This window comes from Drosophila mauritiana, chromosome X, assembly GCF_004382145.1.
Source record: "Drosophila mauritiana strain mau12 chromosome X, ASM438214v1, whole genome shotgun sequence".
Lineage (NCBI taxonomy): Eukaryota > Metazoa > Arthropoda > Insecta > Diptera > Drosophilidae > Drosophila > Drosophila mauritiana.
The window spans coordinates 14,178,416-14,191,368 of NC_046672.1; the positions used below are offsets into that span (position 1 = coordinate 14,178,416).

General features: G+C 41.1%; 1 protein-coding gene across 3 annotated transcripts in view; it reads left to right on the forward strand.

Annotated features, from left to right (window-relative positions):
* The window catches only part of LOC117147010 (zwei Ig domain protein zig-8), a 133,495-nt gene that overhangs the window by 59,780 nt on the left and 60,762 nt on the right, over positions 1 to 12,953 (forward strand). For 2 of the 3 annotated variants that reach the window (XM_033313693.1, XM_033313694.1), the window contains one exon: positions 6,735 to 6,816. The exons of the other annotated variant lie outside the window; for it this stretch is intronic. The gene's annotated coding sequence lies outside the window, so the exon portion shown is untranslated. The remainder of the gene's footprint in view (positions 1 to 6,734; positions 6,817 to 12,953) is intronic. 3 annotated transcript variants of the gene reach the window in all.

A 12,953-nucleotide genomic window follows, 5' to 3' on the forward strand; every position in this document is an offset into this window, starting at 1 on the left:
AATCGGGGCCAAATCGGGCGGGCTTATGGGCTGTCGACAGACACCAACGAAAACCAACGATATCCTCTTGCCGGACGGGTAGGGGGTGCTGCAGTTTAATTTCCCACAAGATTCCCTACAATGCGTACGCATTGCAATTCTTAAAAGCCAAATTGGCTGTGGCTAACACTGATTAATCCGCACGTTGTTCGACTGCCAACTATGGGCCTTAAAAAGGTGAGATTACACGTGGCAAAGCGGCAAATTTTCCTATTGTTTTCATATTCCCCGTGGAAAATTTTACAAATTTTAAGCAGTGCAATATAGTATGATATTTGCCTATATATTTCCTTTTGTTTATACATATTTCCAATTAAAAAATGAAACATTTCGCATTGGAGTTCCTCGTTTTTGATGGGTTTTTAAAAGCACACATATTCGTAGACATGCCAGCATAATAGAAGTATAAAAACGCAGAGACCCATTGAAAATGATAAAAGCTTAAAATTGTCAAGGCGATGCTTCTGAGGCATTTTTATTTGATATTTTTATGGTATATAAAATTTCTGTTGGTCTGAACTGAAGCTTCCAAGAGCTTAATGCTGGATTTCACTGGTGTCCAAAAGATACTTGATTCTCTGACGGGTTCAAGTATCCAAAAGTCTAAGCTGATGCCATTCCACCAAGTGGCTTACTTTACCTTGGAATGTAATGTGAGTGCTTTTGAAAAAACAAAGAAAAGCAATGAAAAGACGTTCAAATGGTATTTGGATTATGTCGCTCGCCTTTTGCCGCTTTGTTCTTGATGAACTCTGGAAATTTCGGGAAATAGTGGCGTTTATGAAAGTTGTCATTTCGATTTGATGACTATTGTCGAACATTATCTACCATAATTCATAAAAGAACGCCGTATCCAGTTGGTGCGGCGAATGGAAGATGGATGAAGATGAATGGGCCATAAGAACATCTCATTAGGCTGAGTGAAAAATAGACCTATCCGCAACACCTCCTTGAATCGATTCCAGAGTGCTGTGGGTGGTCTGCCCTGTGCTATATTGTCGCCGCTTTTGTTTGGACTCTAATGAAATACGCATTATTTGGCAACTGTCTGGCAGGCTGGGTGAATTTAATATCTGGCAACAAGGCTTCTGCTCCCGCTCCTCTGCTTCCTGATGGCTCCTTGGCCGTGCTCCTCGCCTGTCATCCGCAAACGATGCCATTCATTTTAAGTCACATGTGTCGCCCGGGCATTTGGCCACATCCCGGGCAAACCGATTCGAGGACATTGTATTGCGGTCGACTATCCCTGTCCCTAACCCACGGCTTAAGTGTTTATTAATATTGAATCGTGCGAACCCGGACATGTGTTGGCCCCCTATGGTAAATTGACTTTGCCGTAACTGATAAGGTCCCATTCGCAAAAGACGCAGCCTGTAGTTATTGTAACAAGCCATTTGTGATTGTTATCGAACTTGGCGGAGACAACAGCTGGTCACACTACACGCACGTATCGCAGCCAGGACTCAAAAGAAGTCCTTGCACACAGCAAGGATTCCATTCCATTCGATTCGATTCGATTCGATTCTGGTCGAAGAACAATTACGAACTGAGAACTGCGAACTGCGATGCTCTTGAAACGGCAATTATGAACTACGCCCTCCGCCGCGCTTCTCACAATCGCAAAAGAGGTCATGGGGTCAGCAGCTGGCGAGAAGTTCACAATGGAAGGAGGGGAAAAGTTCGCCCTCAGTGCTCTTCAATTATTGTAATCTATTTTAAGAGGCACTTATATCAATATTTTCGATTCGTTTTCGAAAAGAGTTCTTAGCAGAGTTATTCTGCATCGCTCGTTCCATTTTCAAGCCCCCCTATTCCATGCCAAATTCACATTCCTTGTCCTTGCCAAAATTCTTTGCTTAACTTTCGCCTCCAGTGCCAGCGAAACGAGCTAACCTGGCCCAAAAATACTATACTGCAGGATGCTTTCAGGCCTTGGCAACCCTCTGTTGGGCACACACACACACACACACACTCATACACATACACTCGAATGCTGCTAGCACACGTTCTTGTTCCGCTGGGTAATGTCTTTATATTTGAAATTGCTTTGCTATTAAAACAAAATAAACGACGCGACGCGCAACTTATAAATTTTGTTTGAAAATCAAGTGAAATAAATGCAGTGGCAGAAGTAAGGCACTGAAGGGGTGAGTTTTCTCCTTTTTTTTTTGGGGAAAATCTGTACCGGAGTGGAAAAACAGAATCGAGAAACCAAGAAAAGGAACGAGGCGAAAACAAAAGCGCAAGACAAACACGAGATATATACCCTGAAAAAAGGGTGAGGGGTTGGGGCAATAAATTTAACTTTTAGCCGGGTATGTGTGAGTGAGCAGACACACCAACACACACACACACACACAGAAACACTCACACACACGAAAAACACATGACCATAAATAGCAGTGGAAGAAAAACCTTTGCCATTTCCCATCGCAAAGAGGTCCTTTTCGGCGGTTGCGACTTTTAATTTTATTGCCAAGGTCCGATGGGTTGGAAAACACACAACTGCCCCTCTCGCCCACTAAAATGTTGGCCAATTGTCTGTTGTTGGCCGTTGTGGGGTCAGCTAATAATTGGTAGACGACTCTTCATATATCACTGGCGCCCAAATGTAGTTGATTCCTGTAAATGATTGCCTGCCCGCATAAATATGTGAAGGAGGAGGAGTTCCTCAATTGATTTCGGGTGTCTTAATGAAAATATGTCAACTCAGTGGGGCTGCATGTACATATGCCGCCTGCGCGTACTCTCCTTTTCGATATCCACCATTTTTCATTTTAATTTTAACATTAATTTTCAATTCAATTTCGCTGCTCATTGTCATCAATTGAAGGCAGCAGCTTGATCCTGCCACCAGTTTGTCATTGATGAATGCCTTGCTCCTGGGCTAAGGAAAGTTTCTCATTTATTTCCTGTTCACGTTTGCATTTGATTTTTATTTATTGCGCATTTTTCTAAGGCTTTGACTTCTAAGGTTGCCTTTTAATAACAGAAAACTCGCATAATTTCGCCCAAAACTTTCTCCCCAAGCTGATTAGCCCGCTTGCGGTGGCAAAAGTTGAGTTCTCAATGTGGATGGGGTGCCCCACCCGTTTCCTTTTTGGCTTTTGATTTGTGTGTGCGTTATGTAAATTCATTAAGCTGCTGCCTAAGCTGCTGCGGCTTAGTAGCCCCACCTGTACCGCCTGTGCCACGCCCCCCACCTGCCCACCCAGCCCGCCACTCGCCACTCGCCACCCGCCTCCCACCGACAAAAGGCCAAACAAACAAATTGATAGCCAGACTTTTGCTGAGTCGACTTTTGCCTTGCACTGACAATGCCGTGGAAAGTTTTCATTATGCATGTGCGCCAAAAACTTGGCAAACAAAGAAAGTGGCGGGCTAGGGGGGTTAAAACTTTCCCGGACGAAGCTTTGGCATAATTAAAATGTTTATGCGTTTAATTGCAAATGAATTCGAGGCGAAAGTTGCCAGTTGCAACTCGCTCACACACTCACGCACACACCCAATGACAATTGGTGTATCAACTTTCGGCGAGTAATCCGAGCAACTCGGCGATTTCTCGTCCTTCGAATGGAAAGGATAATTGCTTTGGGCTCGCTCAATCGGAAAATTGTCTTTAAAATTTAATCAACAAGAAGGCGGGACGCCCTTCGTCCTAAGGACTCTGGCATGTGAGTGACACACAACCGCATTTGTGAAACGCAGAACCCAACCCAAGCAGATATGGTATGCCGCGTTAGTTTATGGCCTCCATCGCTACTTATGACATCAATGGCAAAGGAGCAGCACAGCCAGGATCAGAGAAGTGATTCACCCAAACCACAATGTCTGCGTTCCACACAGTTGCTCCGCCTGAAACGGAAAGGGCCAACTTAGTTGAGAGTGGCTAGCCGCAGGACTCTCGCCGCTGCAGCCTCCTCCGCTTCTGGCCAAGACATTAAACAGCTTCATTACCTGCAAATTTCTAAATCAAATACGAAGAAAAACCACAGGCTGAGCGCCAACACCAAAAACTGGTCACATCAGAGCAGTCAGACTCTGGAGTCTGAAACTGAAGCCGAAGAATTGATTAGCCAGCAGCAGTGACAATTTGCGGGCTGGATGGGTTTTCGGTTTCTCGTTTCTGGATTCTGGATTCTGGATTCTGGTGGCATATATGAACATGACCAATGCAGAAGTATAAACGATGTTTGTTCCCGAAATTTGCTGACAGGACGAAAATGTTGCGGTTAATGTCTGGGCGGGGGTCCTTCAGCTAGGATTTCGTTGAGTTGACTTGGGTTCATATGTGGGCAGTAAAGATGGCAGACGGATATTAAGGATGGTTTTCGGAGCACATTTACTTGGCCCAGCACTTGCTTAGTTGCCAGGGAAACATTGTGGTTGCCTGGTGGCCAAGTGCCGAATAAAACGACAGTCTCCTCCAACCGGGATACATTCCCAGGGAAAGCTCATCAAATCGGTTTCATCTGCTTGACGATTTGATTTAGTTTTCTGTGGCGTGGCGGAATACATTAATTCTGAAGACCTCTATATTTGATATAAACTCGCACAGAAGTTAATATATTCAAACGAAATATTTATATTTTAAATGACCGAATGATTTTCCTCAAAAAAAAAATAATTTTTTATACCAAAGCATTGGAAATAATGGTTTAATAACAGATTCCCATTTTTAAACTAAATTTTTTTTAAAAATGCAAAAAATTACCTAAAAATTTTTTTTCTCTAGGCTCCCAAATAATGATAGGGATCATTAGAATTGGTTATTATCTGCACAAAAATGTTATTATTTTAGCTGTGTGGTCATTTTTAGCCAAGTTGTGATTAAAGACGGCATCCAAGAAATCAACTATTTGGTAAAAGTCTTTTTCTCATTTTCCGTATAAAAATATTCAGTTTTTTCTCCATAAAATTGGAAATAATAGTCCAAAAATAAAATGTCATACCTCGTTGAGCTCGGTATTTAATTTCTAATCTTTCTGGATTCCAACTTTAAAATTTTAATTTTTTGGCATTTTTTTAAAAATTTGATGATGTTACCCCTTATAAAAATATGCGAAAAATTAAAAAAAATGTATTTTACCCTTGGCTCCCAAAAAATCATAGGGATCATAAGAATTGGTTATTATTTGCACAAAAATATTATTCTTTTAGCTGTGTGGTCATTTTTAGCCAAGTTGTGATTAAAGACGGCATCCAAGAAATCAACTATTTGGTAAAAGTCTTTTTCTCATTTTCCGTATAAAAATATTCAGTTTTTTCTCCATAAAATCGGAAATAATAGTCCAAAAATGGAATGTCATACCTCGTTGAGCTCGGTATTAAATTTCTAATCTTTCTGGACTCCAACTTTAAAATTTTAATTTTTTGGCATTTTTTTAAAATTTTGATGATGTTACCCCTTTTAAAAAAAATGCGAAAAATGACCAAAACATTAAATTACCGAAGGGTCAAAAAAATGATAGGAATCGTTAGTAGTGCTAATTAGTTGTGTAAATCAGTCATATTAAGAGCTCTAAGACAATTTTTAGCCGATTTATGATAATAGAATCCTTCGTAGTAACATATTTGTGGGCTAACACAGGCTTTCTGAAAGTCCGTCCAAAAATAAACAGTTAACCATAAGATATATTTGTCCAAATATGAAATGCTATTCTTTGTCGAACATATAATTTAATTCCCAATCGAACCTGAAAAATGTGGCAACAAGCGGAAAGCGGAAGGACCCTAATTATTCGCTGAGTAGGTAGTCCCAACTAGTTAGGATTCAACCCGAAAGGGATTGCGTTTTGCCTGGTAGATGTTTTCCCTCGCAAAACTCCTTTTATTCTTGTCCCAGGAGCATCGCAGTGCGCGGGAGGCTCTTCTGCTCACTTACTGTTTTACATTTGAATGGCTCGGCAGGTCTCCAATCAGTCTCGCCTGGAGGCATTCTTCTAGTTCATTTAATGCAATTTGCTGTCATCGTCACCCAATGAACTCTCCTCGCCGTTTCCCGCTCCCCAGTCGGCGATAGGATCTGTATTGTATTGTCCTCGGCTCCCAGGTGACTGGGTATCCTGGCAAGGACATCGCACCACCCCCACTCCACCCATGAGCTGCTGTTATCTTTCGGCTGCAACAAGCCAACAAGCAACAAAGCCACCAGGAACAACAACAGATCTGCAGAGATATTTTGAATGTACAAGCATACTCTATAAGGCCACATACATATACATCGTATATATATATGTACATATATAAGGTGCGTTTATGTGCCTGATGTAGCTGGGACAACAAAACAAAAAGCACCTGCCCAAAAGAAGTCAGAAAAATGAAGATAAAGAAAACGTCTTGAAATGAATTCATCCCCGGGGACTTTCGACAGCGCCAAAAATTTGTTTACGGCTTTTTCTTGGGGCCTAAAGAATAATTACATCCCTGGTCGGTTCATCTGATGACACACAAATAGCCGAATGTTAATGAAAGGCCCCCTGTTTCTATTTGGAATGCTGCGTAAATAAAGGCGCTGCGAAATAAAATATGTAAATATCATTTGCAATGTCTTTAATGTGCACGACGTTCCTAATGAGTTTTCAGACCCCCCCAGTCGACAGCAAGGCCACTCGAAGTGGCGCCCTCTTTGGGTGAAAATAAAAAAGCTAATATGGCAAATATTTGATTTCTGTTTTCCCATCTTCCATTTGCAGGTGAAAAAAATAAAATAAAATAAAGCGAGAGGAGGACGAGCGCAAGACGCCAAGGTAACTGCAGCCGGAATTAACACAAAAGGTAAATTTAGCCTCGAAACTTTCGTGGTGTGGCCACCTTGGCCATCCGACCACTTAAAGCCCCACAAAACTGTCGTGCACTTCAGCGATGCTCCAGCTAAGCCACTTATTTTAGTTGGCCAAAAGCAGGTTGGCCAGATCGAAGATGCTATACCCTTACCCTTTTCTCATTTTCGAACTTGAATAGTAGGAATTCTAAGAGATAGATGGCGCTATATCTTTAGTTTCTACTAAAATTTCAATTAGGTGTTGAATATACGAATGTTCTCAATGGAACATTCACAAAAGCAATTCTCATCTCAGCTCCTAAGGTGCACATAATATTAAAAATCAAGAATTTTATGTGCTGCTTTAATTATAATAATACAAGCAAAGTGCATATATATGATGAGTATTTAACCCCCACCAATTTCAAAGGGTGTGTGCCCCGAGGCTCGTATTGCTCCATGAACTACTTGCCCAATTTTCCCCCGCCGCATCCCGCCACCTTCATCCGTTTTCCTTCATCCTGGCCCACTATCTGTAGCGCCTGTCAGGGGCTGGTCGAGATTCAGACGCTTAACGAGCTGCACTTCGCGATGGGGAAAACTATTTTTCCACTCGCCGTTTGCTCTCGTCTCCATTTCGGGGTTTTTCTTCTTTTTTTTTACTGTGCCTTTACCTTCTGTATGCTAAGTGAAATTTAATGCTCTGGAAAATTGTAAGATCTCAGTACTAATATTTATTTTCATATTTTTGTGCTGAGCCAACTGAGCTGTGGATGCCGCTCTGTGCGCAATAATTTAATTTGCAATTTTCCCAATCCTGACCGAATTTTCGCACCGAATATTGCAGCAAACTCATCGAACACATATGTACATGCATATGTATACAATACGTACGTATAGATGAAATTAGTTTTTCGGTTAGCTACCATTGTTGTGCGAGAATTCGTGTCTGTGGGCAAAACTAAATTGCGAAATGATATTACCACAATATTATTACCAGTTTTTCAATTTTTGGGAAAAGCGGTCCGGGCACGTGGAGAAGGCATAAAGTACACAAAACCGAAATGGTCAAATGATCGCGCCGCTCTCAGCTTCTGCCAAATTTAAACAAACAGGCGAACGTGTTGGATGGGGTTTTCCTCGGTTTTTCCGTGGGTTTTGCCATGGGTTTTCCGTGGGTTTTCCACGAAAAACGATGGGGTTGCCCTTCGCCCGGCGAGCGGAGGAGGCGTGGCTGGTTGGACAAACGGAGATGGCTAATGGCTAATGGCCCGTGGAAACGTGCCTGACTGCGCTGATTTGATTTCTCGGGGCCGGGGCCCAGAATTTCCCAGCCTTTCCCAGGCATTTGCTGATGAAATGAGCAAACACTTTTATGAACAGAAGCCGTTGGTCGATAGCCTAATCCGTTTTCATTTCTATTTCAATCTGCACTAAAGCGCTATGTCGTTGGGAGCGGTTATAAATCAGATTGCATTTTCAACAAGTCGCGCCCAAATCCAAAAAAAAAAAAAATCCAATTTGGCCACCACAAAATATTTCCATTGAGCTAAAGTTTCCAGCTCCTTTGCATGTTCATTAAGGCTGCCCGTTGCAAAATTGCGAGGTGCATGATGCATTTTATATTTTGCAAATGCATTACGTATACGCCGTGTATTCGCGATGCAATCACGCCGAAAATTCGTTTCCATATATTACACAAGCACACCTACACGCGATGTGTGCGTGTGTGTGTGTGTGTGCTCGAGGGGGCGGTGGGCGTGGCTCTGCTGCGAGGAGGGTTAAAATGCTTTTGATTGTTTGCCCCTGCCAGTTATTTATATTTGTATTGACTGCATTTTTTGGTTTATGTTGCAGAAGCTTGGCAGTGGGTGGTTTTTCGAGTGGGTGGTGGTGCATAGCCGCTGGGCCAAAATCGCCATAGAGGGGGGTGTGGGGGGTTGGTTGGGTGGTGCTTTCACTGGGCCATGCCACACTATATTTCTGTGGGCATTGCGGCAGCTCAATTTCGTTAGCCGAGCTCGCTATAAAAATGTTTCATACTCACAGCTTTCACTGCTGATTCTTCTTTGGCTGGAATACATATACGTGTGTATGTGTATGTACGTATATATATGTATATGTATACATATACATACATGTATTTGGTAGGCAAAAAATTTTGCAAATGCCAATTTTTGTTGCCGTTTGTGTTGGCGTGCATTGTGCATTTGTGTTGCTGTTGCATTTCTCATGCTCCTTTTTTTTTTTTTTTTTTGGCCAGTTTATAACATTTTGCATTGTTGCTGTTGTTCGGGCTTTTGGCAAATTGGTTTACAGGCCGAAAAAGAGGGACTAAAACAACAAAAATAGCAACTACTACTAGTATCCTTAGGCTAGAAAACTGCGTCGAACACGCAGTTGTTATTGTTGTGATTGCTGGCGAAATATTTATTCTCCCCTTTTTTTTTGCATCTGTTATAGCATATTGTGATTCACCATCACTCTAGGAACTCCCCGCCCCCCCATCACTACATTTCCCCCCTTTCGCCAGCACATTTCCCCGTTTTCCAACCGATTTTCCTAGCTTCGAATCATTGTTAACCATACGATTTTCACACTTCCTACTTACAAAACGAAACACATGTCCTGAACGGATATGAGACAACAAAACAGAAAAAAAATATATATAAATTACAAATTTGTAAATTCCCTGGGAAATTAATTGTGCGATTAAATTGCGCTTTTCCGCAGATTAATATCGTAGTCCCAAACTGAGCTGAACTGAAAGACAAATGAAATAAAAACTAATAGTAATTTTAAATATATTTTAAATATTTTTCGATATACAGTTATTTACTTGACATAAGAGCTATATTCGATAAGTGTGTGCGTTTTATTTTAAATGGTTAGTTGCAAGACATTGACAAGCAAAACCCCGAAGGAATATCCTTTCGTTTTTACGCCACACTGCAAAAGTGGGAAAAGTTTTTTGTTGGGGAAAGGGAACTGTGTATTTTGCCGAGATATTTTCAAGTGAAAATTCTTAAAATTCCAGAATTACTTGCTCTGTGCGAGCGCTGTGGGAAAAGTAAGCCGCAGAATAAATAAACAGACCGCCGAGAACAATTGGAGACGGGGAAAATTGGGAACCGCAACGAATTGGAAAAAGTCAAAAGCGAGAGATGTAAATGTCTATAGATACATATACATCTATATATCTGTATGTGGAAAATATATATGTTAGTGCATGTGGGACTGTGGGTGTGTGGGTGTGTGGGAAAGCTTCCAAATGACAAACATTTCAATTAAATTCCAATTTGAATAAATTCCTAGCAACCAAAACAAACTCCATCTTCCTTCTGCCTTCGTAGCTGAAAATGGCAAAATAAAATAAAATAAAATGAAATGAAATGAGAAAAAAGAGCGAATGAAACGTAACAAGCAGAAAATTACATCAGCGACTGTCCGAAAGTCGAACGAAAATGCCAAAAACAGCAGAAGGACAGCCAGGGGACCGAGATTCAGGGATCCTGGCATTCCGGGTTGCTCAAGGACCCCAGCCAAGTACGGAAAACAGAGAAACGCACCAGCATCAGAAACTAATTAAGAGAATTGCAATTGACAATGGTAAGGGTTGGACAGGGGGCAAAGTCGGGTGGCAGTCGCATAATGAGCTGTGGATTCGACTTGAGTCACTGCATCTGCACCCGCGGAGCAAAATCAGCGCTTAAGGAAATGAAAATCTGTTAATTTCGCCATTACTTCAAGATCGACTGCGAAATGCTCCTTTATGGCAATATAATTGAATTTTTAGACAAAAATTAGGAATTATCAATATAATACGAGGTCTATTCAATAATACTTAACCATTGTAGATGCCCAAGGAACCAGAGATTAAGAGCTTAGAGATCCCACATAGCTTATGTGCTCCACTCACCAGGCATAAATACTACAGAAGCAAAAGCCACTGGGAAAGAACAGAGATGGCGATAGCAAGAGAGAAGGATATATAGAAATGTATATATATATGTATACATATATATAGACGAACAGTCAGAGATAGAGGCCTTCTATCGACCTCAATTCACGGGCTCTGGCTTCAAATGAAATTGTAATTTTATACAAATCGCAGTGGCAATCGCCAGGCGAAAAAGGGCAAGACGAGAAGCCGACGGGCGGAAAACTTGCGGAAAAGTGGATGGGGCGGGTAAATGGGGGAGTGGCACCGCTGCCATACGTGCCTTGGCTTCATAGAACATGGCACTGATGGTCTTGCCTCCACCTTTCTCCAGTTCTCCAGTTCTCTAGTTCTCCATCTCGGCTTTCGACTTTCTCCTGTTCTCCCCATTGGAACGTGACAAACGAAATCTCCTATTTCCTATTTCTACCTTTAGTTCTGGCGGCTCTGCTCCTCCTGCAACACCTTTCTCCGCTTTCTCTGATGACCGCAATTTGTAGTCATTGAGTGTGCCAAGGAGCAGGCGACCCGGAGAGCCAGATTTCTCACACAGCCAGAAATGAGAAAAATCCTTGGGCGAGCTAGTGGGGGGCGAAGGACACGAAAACGAGCCACTTGTGTTGTTCACTTAAATAGTTGCAAGTTAATTAAGTTAAAATATGGCCAGGCAGTGCCAAAAGGACGAGATCGAGCCGAATGGAGGATGGCACCAAGTGAGGAGTGTCTATTAAACGAAAGTGCACAACTCGAAAGACAAACTCGGCAACGGGGCGTATGTGTGTCGTCCTTGCCGGTCGACTAATAGCCATGCGGTCCTTAAGCTGTGTGCGTGTGTGTGTGTACTCTGCATTAGACAAATCAGAAGGCGTCAACTAAAGATGATTGAAATGGAAACTAAGAAACAGAACAAAAGGACTCAAGATGAAGAGCGAGTTCATGGAGCAAAGGCCAAACTTTTTGCACTAAACTATATGCTTAAGTTGAATCAAAAGTAATCAACTTATTAAGGACCTTAGAAGATTTCAATAGTGCTGTAAAAGTTTTACGTTTTCACATCAATTGCAAAAATATAGCTTGTTTATTTTCATAAAAGTATAAGAGAAATAGTTGACAGCTAGCATGACCACGTAAAGTGAACTATTAAATCTGCATAAAAATATATATTATTTGTAAAATGCCCTATATTTGTACTTTGATGTTTGATAAGTTTGCCTAAGAAGCTTGTCACTTTTATGAAAATACAAAATTCTTCTAAATTCCGTGGCATAAGCAATTTCCAAGAGACTTTTAGCAAAAAGTTAGTTAAAGCTCATTAAATGGTTACAAAACGTATTGAAAATGTGGGGAAAACTTTGTAGAAACAAGAGAATTTTTGGCATTTTGAACTGTTTAATGATTAAAAAACACAAAATTTGTTCATGAATTCAATTAAAATAAATGCAGTCAGGCATTCTCAAATGGCTTTTTGCTATTTTTATTTATTAAATAGTATGCTCAAAACAAATAGTTTTTAACGAATTATAACAATTAAAATTGGAAAAAGGTGGATAGTTTTAAAAAGCTTTAATTGTAAAAAGCTTAAATTGAAACTCCAATGGATAAATTCAACAAAAGGGGGAGCAAAGGACGAACTTGCTCGCACCTTCAGTTTCCATGCCATAATTATTGAACTGAACTAAAACTTTCACCTGGCTGATGGCCGTAATGAGACACCCAGTGCCACGCCCCGTGGCTGTTTTCTAATTAGTTTTTAATACATTTTCTATACATTACATACATTTTCCCATAGATTTTCCCCACACACAAAGCACTGAGTGATACACGAGCTCACATGCGATACAAGCCGCTTACAGGGGATCAAAGCCACTCAATGACTAATTAGCATATGGAGGAAGCTCCACCTGCTGCGGCATATCAATATCTATATAGTATCTATATATATATCTATATATATCAATAGAAATAATGAATGTGTATTTTAATATTTTATGGAGACCTTGCCAATAAACACTAATTGCCAAAGCTGATCTGGTCATTCCACTACCCAAATTCCATTTTTCCATGTCAGAAAAGTTTTTGCCTGCTGTGCCAGAATAAGAAAACCAAAAGCGGTAGCTATATATCTATTTGTGTTTTATTTTCGCCACTGCTGCCTTTTGGAAACTGATAAAAACAACGTTTGCCATTTCGACAGCCGTTTGATGGTTTTCT